An 8,188-nucleotide genomic window follows, 5' to 3' on the forward strand; every position below is an offset into this window, starting at 1 on the left:
TATTTTTTATAGGATAGAATTATCGTGTCGATTTTTGAAGAAATCAGTCAAATCAATTATTAATCAAAATCAATGTAATCAAAGTCACAACATTTTAATTGTTTTCAGTTGATTCTCGACTCCAAATTTTCGAGGGTCTTTTTTACCCCACATAACCCTTTTCAAAAAATCTGATATTATGTAAAGCTTTGTTTTGTTATATAAATAAAAACAACCCTTAATATTTCAGTACGATCAGAGAACCTGATAACCTTTTATATTTCTGAAACATATTATTTATTTTTATTTCACTAGCTTTTCAATTACAAATATATGTTCGAAAACAAATTGTTCTAGACCCCCCGATAGAACATTTCAATTTCGGTAGGATATTAAAGGAGGCAGCTCAAACCTTCGAATGACCAGTATTAGGGCGATACTCATTTTTTTTTTGGATAAGTTCTTCAACCAGAGACACCGTCAGAGGCGATTTAAGAAGACTAGTCCAAGATCGAGTAATGTGGAGACGTATTTTAGATTGGACCTGGTGCAATAAAAGTAATGTTTACTAAAGTAAGTAGCTCTCTCAGGGGGTCTCGAGGTACAATGCTGGCCTAACAAGCCAGTTGTCTTAGGTTCGAGTTCGGGAGAAACTGTTTATGTCAATAGGATCGTAGCGCTAGCCCGCAATTGTCCGGTACATTGAAACAGTTGGCTGCGAAGTCTCCGTATAATAAACAGAAAGTCAGATTTCAAATCGGAATGTAACACCAAGGCTTTGTTTCATTAAACTAAGAAAATTTGAAACCTCTGATCTAGATAGTGAGCTGTTCAGGAGCTCGGACTGTTATATAACTGGAAATTTCAAATGATCGTTTTTGTGGCGATGGAGCTAAGTTTCAATGTTACGCCTATTAGTCTGTGCTATAATTATAAACCTTTGTAACTTTTGTATTTTATTTTTTTTTTAAATCGCACACGTACAATCGTCGTGAATTACTTTTGTGCAATCACTTGTAAAATCATCCACGCTCTCATCGGGACATCGGCAACAACTCGGAATCGTACATTTAACGGTTAGTCAAGTGATTACGTTACTACGAAACACTGAGCATCGAACGGAAGAAGAAATGCTATCAGAATGGATGTTCTATTGGTGATCAGGATCACAAGCGTGTTGTGAAGGCGTTTACACGGCATCCTGATGCCCTGGTCAGGGAAGTTGCAAAAAGTTGAATCTATCCAAGTCTTTCGTTCAGAGAGCCAAAAACCGGAAGGGACGGCATACACACAAACAAAGATGGTTCCAAATCGTGACGAACGGCGAAATACGGGGGAAAAGTCATGGATCCGGATACTGTACTCCCAGGTACCAGGCTGACGGAGCCTCATCGTCTCATCATGGCTGATGAGACTTACGTCAATGCGGACTTCCGGCAGCATCCGGGGTTACTGTTCTTCACTGCCTAGCACAAGTTTGATGTTCCGGAGAGAGTAAGGAAGCCGAAACTTCCGGAGTTCGCCGAAGAAAAACCTGATGTGTCCTGAAGTGGTATGAAGCCAACGGGGTCACTTACGTACCCAAGAACAACCCCCTAACGCACCGGAACTATTTTTTCCTGTAGGAACCTATGACCACTGCTACCATTAGTTAGATATATTGTGGTAGGCACCGGAACTATGGCCTATAGAAAAGTTCGAAGCAGGTACTACGAAAGCATCCCAAGGAGATCAAATCTGAAGAGGACATGGAAGAAAAGTGGGTTACCGTACAGAAAAAGCTGCAACCAGATGTTGCACAAAACCAAATGAGTGAAGTTAGGCGTAAGGTGCGAGCGTACGTATACGGCATTGAAGTTGAATGAAATAAACATGTCAAATGCTTACTAATGAGTTATATTTTATTTTCTGAAAGCTTCTCAAGTTTTTCTGCGATGCGATTATAAATCACCCTCTATTCATGTTTTCAACATCAACATATGTCGTAAAATTTCCTGCTTGCCCAGCAAGTTTTTCGCCGTACAACAAATTTGGTTTGCTTTTTAAATTAGGTACCCACCCCAGAAATATTCATTCCACAAATAACGATGCGCGAGTAAACAGACAAAGTAGGTACATCAAAAATCGCGAATTCGATGCTAAAGGAATCCAAAATGATTGTTACTTTTGGTTTCTTTAGTTTCTTTATTTTTCATTGCAAAAAAACCGTCAGTTCCATCCACAAGTTAATGTCATCAGTGTTGTGGGATGCACGTGGAATAATTTTTATTTTTCTTAAAAAAAATAACAAACGGTGAATATTATGCAAACTTAATGAAGCGTTTGAATGAAGAATTAAAAGAAGCACTCTTTCATGCACCAGATCTCATGCGTCCATCCTGTTCATTCTGTGATTTTTACCACTCAAGTTATTTTCTGTCCTCAAGCTTAATTATTGAAAATTCAGCGGTGTGAATAGGTAATCCACTAACTAAAAAATTTAGCTCGATGATCGCTAAACGCTAACCGCTTAACTCATATCAGCGGAATTTGGGTTGATCGCTAACTTTTTATTTCTTATCAAAACAAACAAAAATAATTACTTTCGAGTGCTGTTTACGATATTCAAACGTAAGTAAGGGTTTTGTAAAAACAAAGAACAATAAAAGTGATTCTGTTCGTGAAGGATTTCGCATTTCAAAATCCAATCAAACTTTGTGGGTGTGTGGACCTTCTTGAACTAAGCAACTTTACATGCTTATTTTCCTGAAATTTATCTAGACAAACATTTGTATCAGGGCTGAAACACAGTGCAACATTTTCTTTGCCTTGGCTTCTATGTATAATTTTTTCTTAGGCATTTTGACGTAAAAACAAATTCCACCGAGTTTGAACACATTGCACCCGTCAGTGGCGCCATTTTAAATTCTTGAGAAATCTGCAATTTTCAATGTTATTTCGACGCCATTTTGTTATAAAGCCGAATATCAAAATTTTAAGTGTTTGTCCACATATAAGCATTTTTTCTCCATCTTTAAAAAAAACATATCTTAAAACGGACAAACACTGATCTAAAAACGGTGATTATAATAATATTTAGTATGTCTGAGCATGATGGTAATGCGCTAAATCTAACAGTGGTCGTAAAATATGTCTTATATTGAATGAAAAAATCTTAGAAATCGATTGATAGGTGTCTGATCCACGTAAAATGTCAGCAACAAGTCAATTTTGCCCCAATTTCCCTATAATACTAAAATATGTTTATCTCGACGTTATATTAACTTATTTGAAATCTGTTTAATGTAATCTCAAGAGTGTAAGCGATACTAAAAAATACAATATCAATTTGTATCCACATGATCCTCCCTCTTTCGCGAGAGGAGGGGCGCATTTGTGGCCAGGACCAGTCAAAAAATCAAAATCACGCTTCGGGTATGAGACAGAATCATAGCGTCTACAATGAGGTTAATTGCAACCCGAAAAACAATATCGCACGCTTAGCCTGGGGTCTAATAGCGGTCTCGATCAACTAGAGATTTAGTTGAGAGAATTCGTTATCGATATTTTTTTTTGGTCATTTTGCATGTGTAGGATAAGTACAACGATACACCGTGCCCCAGTGCACAATGGTCCAGAAACCGAATTTAGGGGGAAATTTGGGTCTAGAGCTCTATAGCAACATTTTAGAGAAAAATTTTCTTCTACAAAATTGTTACATATGATAAAGCGCTCATTGAAAAATTATCAAAAATTAGGGTGACCAACATTTTCGATGCTATCAGGTTTTTAACTTTTTTATCTTTGTAGATAGAAGAAAATTTTGTTCTACAATATTATAGCTCCATTAATTTTAAGTAACTTTGTAGGAAAAAGTTTTTCTCTATCTTTGAAAACAACCGATTTATATTGATGAAACATATTTTACGCTATAACTTTTTTATTTCAAGTTTCATCTCAAAACTGTCTTTGAACGACTTTTAGAGCTTTTTAAGAGAAACAATTTGCAATGCTGACATCGTAAATATCTCAATTTTACTCAAAGTTATTAATATTTTTCATCAAAAAATATGCGTTATTTATTTGTATGTCATTCATTTTGGGGCAAACATAAAAAATATCTCTTGATCTCATTTTGAAGGGCATACTTGACTTTATAAATGGAGGAACTTTTAGAGATATGATATTTTTCAAATTTGAGTAAATTCAATTTAAAGACAAGACGAAAATTTCAATAATTTTATACATTATGCATATAAAAGCACCCAGATTTATTTTTTGGTATTTTTTCTTATAACTAGACGTAATTACCTTTAATTTGACCCAAAAAGATCGAAAATCGATCAACTGGTTCAAAAGTTATGAATTTTTTAAATAAAATACATCGAATGTAGCCGTTTTTTATGGTCACCCTATTTCGGAGCTGGTCCCCTTAACAACCCAACGAAACCATACGGGTTTGATTATTTTCAACATAAATGCATCCCTGCGATTTTGAGCACAATTGAAGCACTTTGCGTAACCAACTTCGAAATAGGGTGACCATAAAAAACGACTGTGTTCGATGTATTTAATTTTAAAAAATTCATAACTTTTGAACCAGTTGATCGATTTTCGATCTTTTTGGGTCAAATTGAAGGTAATTACGCCTAGTTATAAGAAAAAATACCAAAAAATAAATCTGGGTGCTTTTATATGCATAATTTATAAAATCATTGAAATTTTCGGCTTGTTTTTAAATTGAATTTACTCAAATATAAAAAATAACATATCTCTAAAAGTTCCTCCATTTATAGAGTCAAGTATTCCCTTCAAAATGAGACCAAGAGATATTTTTTTATGTTTACCCCAAAATGAATGACATACAAATGAAAAACGCATATTTTTTGATGAAAAATATTAATAACTTTGAGTAAAATTGAGATATTTACGATGTCAGCATTGCAAATTGTTTCTCTTAAAAAGCTCTAAAAGTCGTTCAAAGACAGTTTTGAGATGAAACTTGAAATAAAAAAGTTATAGCGTAAAATATGTTTTATCAATATAAATCGGTTGTTTTCAAAGATAGAGAAAAACTTTTTTTTACAAAGTTACTTAAAATTAATGGAGCTATAACATTGTAGAACAAATTTTTCTTCTATCTACAAGGATAAAAAAGTTAGATACTTGATAGCATCGAAAATGTTGGTCACCCTAATGTTTGATAATTTTTCAATGAGCGCTTTATCATATGTAACAATTTTGTAGAAGAAAGTTTTTCTCTAAAATGTTGCTATAGAGCTCTAGACCCAAATTTCCCCATAAATTTGGTTTCTGGACCATTGTGCAGTGCTTAGTCCGGAAAATTTGCCGCTCGAAAAGATCCTCGGCTCGATCTGGAATCGAACCCGATACCACAACCGTGTGGAAGAGCTAGCCGACCGCCAACGCTAACCACAGAGCTACGGGGACCACTAAATGCAACCCCCTACCCGCAAAAATCGTGTGAAGACAAATTGTTATTGTATTTTGATTTTATTGTGATTATTTGATTTTGTTAACATCCAAAATTAAATACAATTTTTCTTTCAAAAATTTTCAAAATTTGTTCCATCTTTGAGAGTTTTTAATGTTTGAATGATACTTAATGGCATCAATTTTCAGTTTTTCAATACGGGCCACAAGCAAATGAATTCCTTGTCACGTTTGCATTAAAATTCTGCCTACGTCATTTTGTTTGCTTGATTTTATGTAACGTACGAAAAAGTTATAACGAAAAGGATCATACTAAATGATAGGTCTTCGAATAACAAACAAACGGCATAAAAAAAACATTAAAAAATGGCGTTTACGTCACATTGTCATCGCACGACAGTCTAGTCAAAAATATATACAAAGTTTCAACACAACCAGAGATTTATCAGAGTTACAGAGATTTCAACATTTAAAAAAAATATATACAAATTACAAATCCATTTTAAAAAATCGGTACTTTTTGATATTTTAGCACTAGCCAAGGGTAATTTTCTCGTATTTAGCTTTCTCGTAATTTATTCTGTGGTTCAATCTTATTAATTTTTTTTTTAGATATTCAGTCTTGTGTTGTTCGTAATTTTTTATACACGGCAAAATTTTAAATTTACAACATTACTCGATGATTAGTCATGTCTAAAAGTGTGCCCCACTCCATTTCACCTCGTTACAATAATTATAGCGTAACCGTACGCTATTTCGTTTGATATGACGATACCAGAGATCGCTACATTGAGAATATCTGTAAGAATAGTATGTTTTTCAAATGGCGTTCGACTGTCGAATCGAAGTCGAATGGCGACCGTGGTACCACATGGTGACTAGGTTAAACATTTCTCCAAAAGTTTTGCATAGCGTAACTTCACAATTTCACAGTATTGAATTTGTGATACCAATCTCTTTTTGCAGCAAAATATGAAACAATAGGAAGCGATTATCTATACTTACACTTTTTGCAATGGACTAATTTGTTGTACTTTTCACTCAAATTTCATTCTTGACAAATCCAATATGTATAACGCAGCTTCCTTTTCCAATAGATCACGGCTTTTCTTCTACACTATTCGATCACTTATGCACAATTATGCGATAACTTTTTCACTTTTCACACTTTGCGCACAAAATATCACCTAATCGTACGATTTTCAGGAACGTCTGCCGAACTATATCACTAGCTTTCATAATGCATTTTCGGTTTTGCACCAATTGCGTTCCCCAGCAGGAATGTATTGTATTCCGGCGGATTTTGGCACTGGTAGCTTGTTTGCTGATTTATGTAGAAAGCGGTCGCTGGCTCAGACTTCCTAGTTAGTGATAAAATGCATACTAATTAGCGTACGGGTTGTGTAATTCAGCACTTTTCCCACAACCGATGTTAGTCCGCTACGGGTTGCTGCTAGTGGTGGGGATATTCTAAGCGAACCGTGCGTCGGTCTGTCAACTAATCGAAATGATCGTCTGTCCACTGGGAGTTCTCGTGAAATACTGATTTTCTAAAACGAACATATTCTGCCTATAATGGCTTTTTCCATAATAATTATTTGGCGAAGTGAAAGAGCAGATTTTTTGTCCCTCTGAGTACAAAATTAACACACGATTTTGTATGTAATGCACTGATGTGTGCCGTTTCCCCCTGTTAGAAATGAAGCCTCGATTCGCTAGTCTGTCACTCGCTGGTATTGGTCAACGTTTACCAGCGAGATCATTCTCTGTATCCGATTTTCCCTTCGAACAACAACTCAACTCTACTAGCGTGTCACCCGTGCGAGTGAGTGGGACAAAGGATTGGATCGCGTGCGCGAGTGTGACACGTAATTCGTTGCTTGCATTGCGAGGGAGTCACCTGCGGGTTTGAGCAGAGCCGCTTTCATCGATCAGCGCGTCAGCTAATCGTCGTTCGTTAACATTCTACCGCGGTTGAACCGTGTCTGAAAAGCGGAAATGCCATTGTTGTCCACATCCGGAAAGTTTTTCATCCATGTGTACACCAATATTGGCGTGGATTTGTGACGAACAAAAACTTGCTCCGAGGTATCTGGATTAAGTTGGATGGGAAACGTGTATTGTCGGGGGCGGCAGCAGACAGAACAAGTGAAAGAACGCACACATAATGATTCGGTATGCAATCGTTTCAATTTGAACGATTGTGATGCTAGGTGAGTTTGTAATAAAAAAAAAAGCAAATGCCCGCATAGTGGTCATTCGGCATACATACCCTTGCAAAGCGTTTCTGCGTCTCGCATGGATTTTATTCAATCAATTACCAAGTGTTGAGGTTAAACTATTGACGCACACGTAAAAAATTTGACACCAAAATCGACCATCATTATTTGGGCTCGTGTACAGCATTCGTCAACCTCAATTCGGTGGGTGGGTGGAGGCCGGAATTGTTCTCGGTCAGGAATGCTAAACTACATGTTGCAGTGCGAGGAGATATTCAGCACAAGGCTGGGTCGAATGCTGTTCGGTGAAGTGCCCAATGGTACGATATGAAGTCGCTGCATCGAACAACGGAACGGTGGCAGATCAGAAAAATGCAGAACGAATTCCACTGAAGGCTTTTCATTTCATATTCGGAGCTACTCAATCATGACAGTGATTATATTTTTTGAGTCGATAAGTTTATTTGACATGGCTCATTAATTCAACATTTCACGAAGCCAATGAGGCTCTGGATTCTATTTTTGGCTATCAAAGATGTCGTGGCCTGTAGCATTGC

The 8,188-nt window shown here is 36.3% G+C and overlaps 1 protein-coding gene across 6 annotated transcripts in view; it reads right to left on the reverse strand.

The window, feature by feature from the left end:
- LOC129722245 (uncharacterized) overlaps positions 1-6,973 on the reverse strand; it is a 30,221-nt gene extending 23,248 nt beyond the window's left edge. For all 6 annotated transcript variants that reach the window (XM_055675551.1, XM_055675547.1, XM_055675552.1 and 3 more), the window contains exon 1: positions 6,418-6,973. The gene's annotated coding sequence lies outside the window, so the exon portion shown is untranslated. The remainder of the gene's footprint in view (positions 1-6,417) is intronic.
- Positions 6,974-8,188: the final 1,215 nt, after the last annotated feature.

Source organism: Wyeomyia smithii, chromosome 2 (genome assembly GCF_029784165.1).
Source record: "Wyeomyia smithii strain HCP4-BCI-WySm-NY-G18 chromosome 2, ASM2978416v1, whole genome shotgun sequence".
Lineage (NCBI taxonomy): Eukaryota > Metazoa > Arthropoda > Insecta > Diptera > Culicidae > Wyeomyia > Wyeomyia smithii.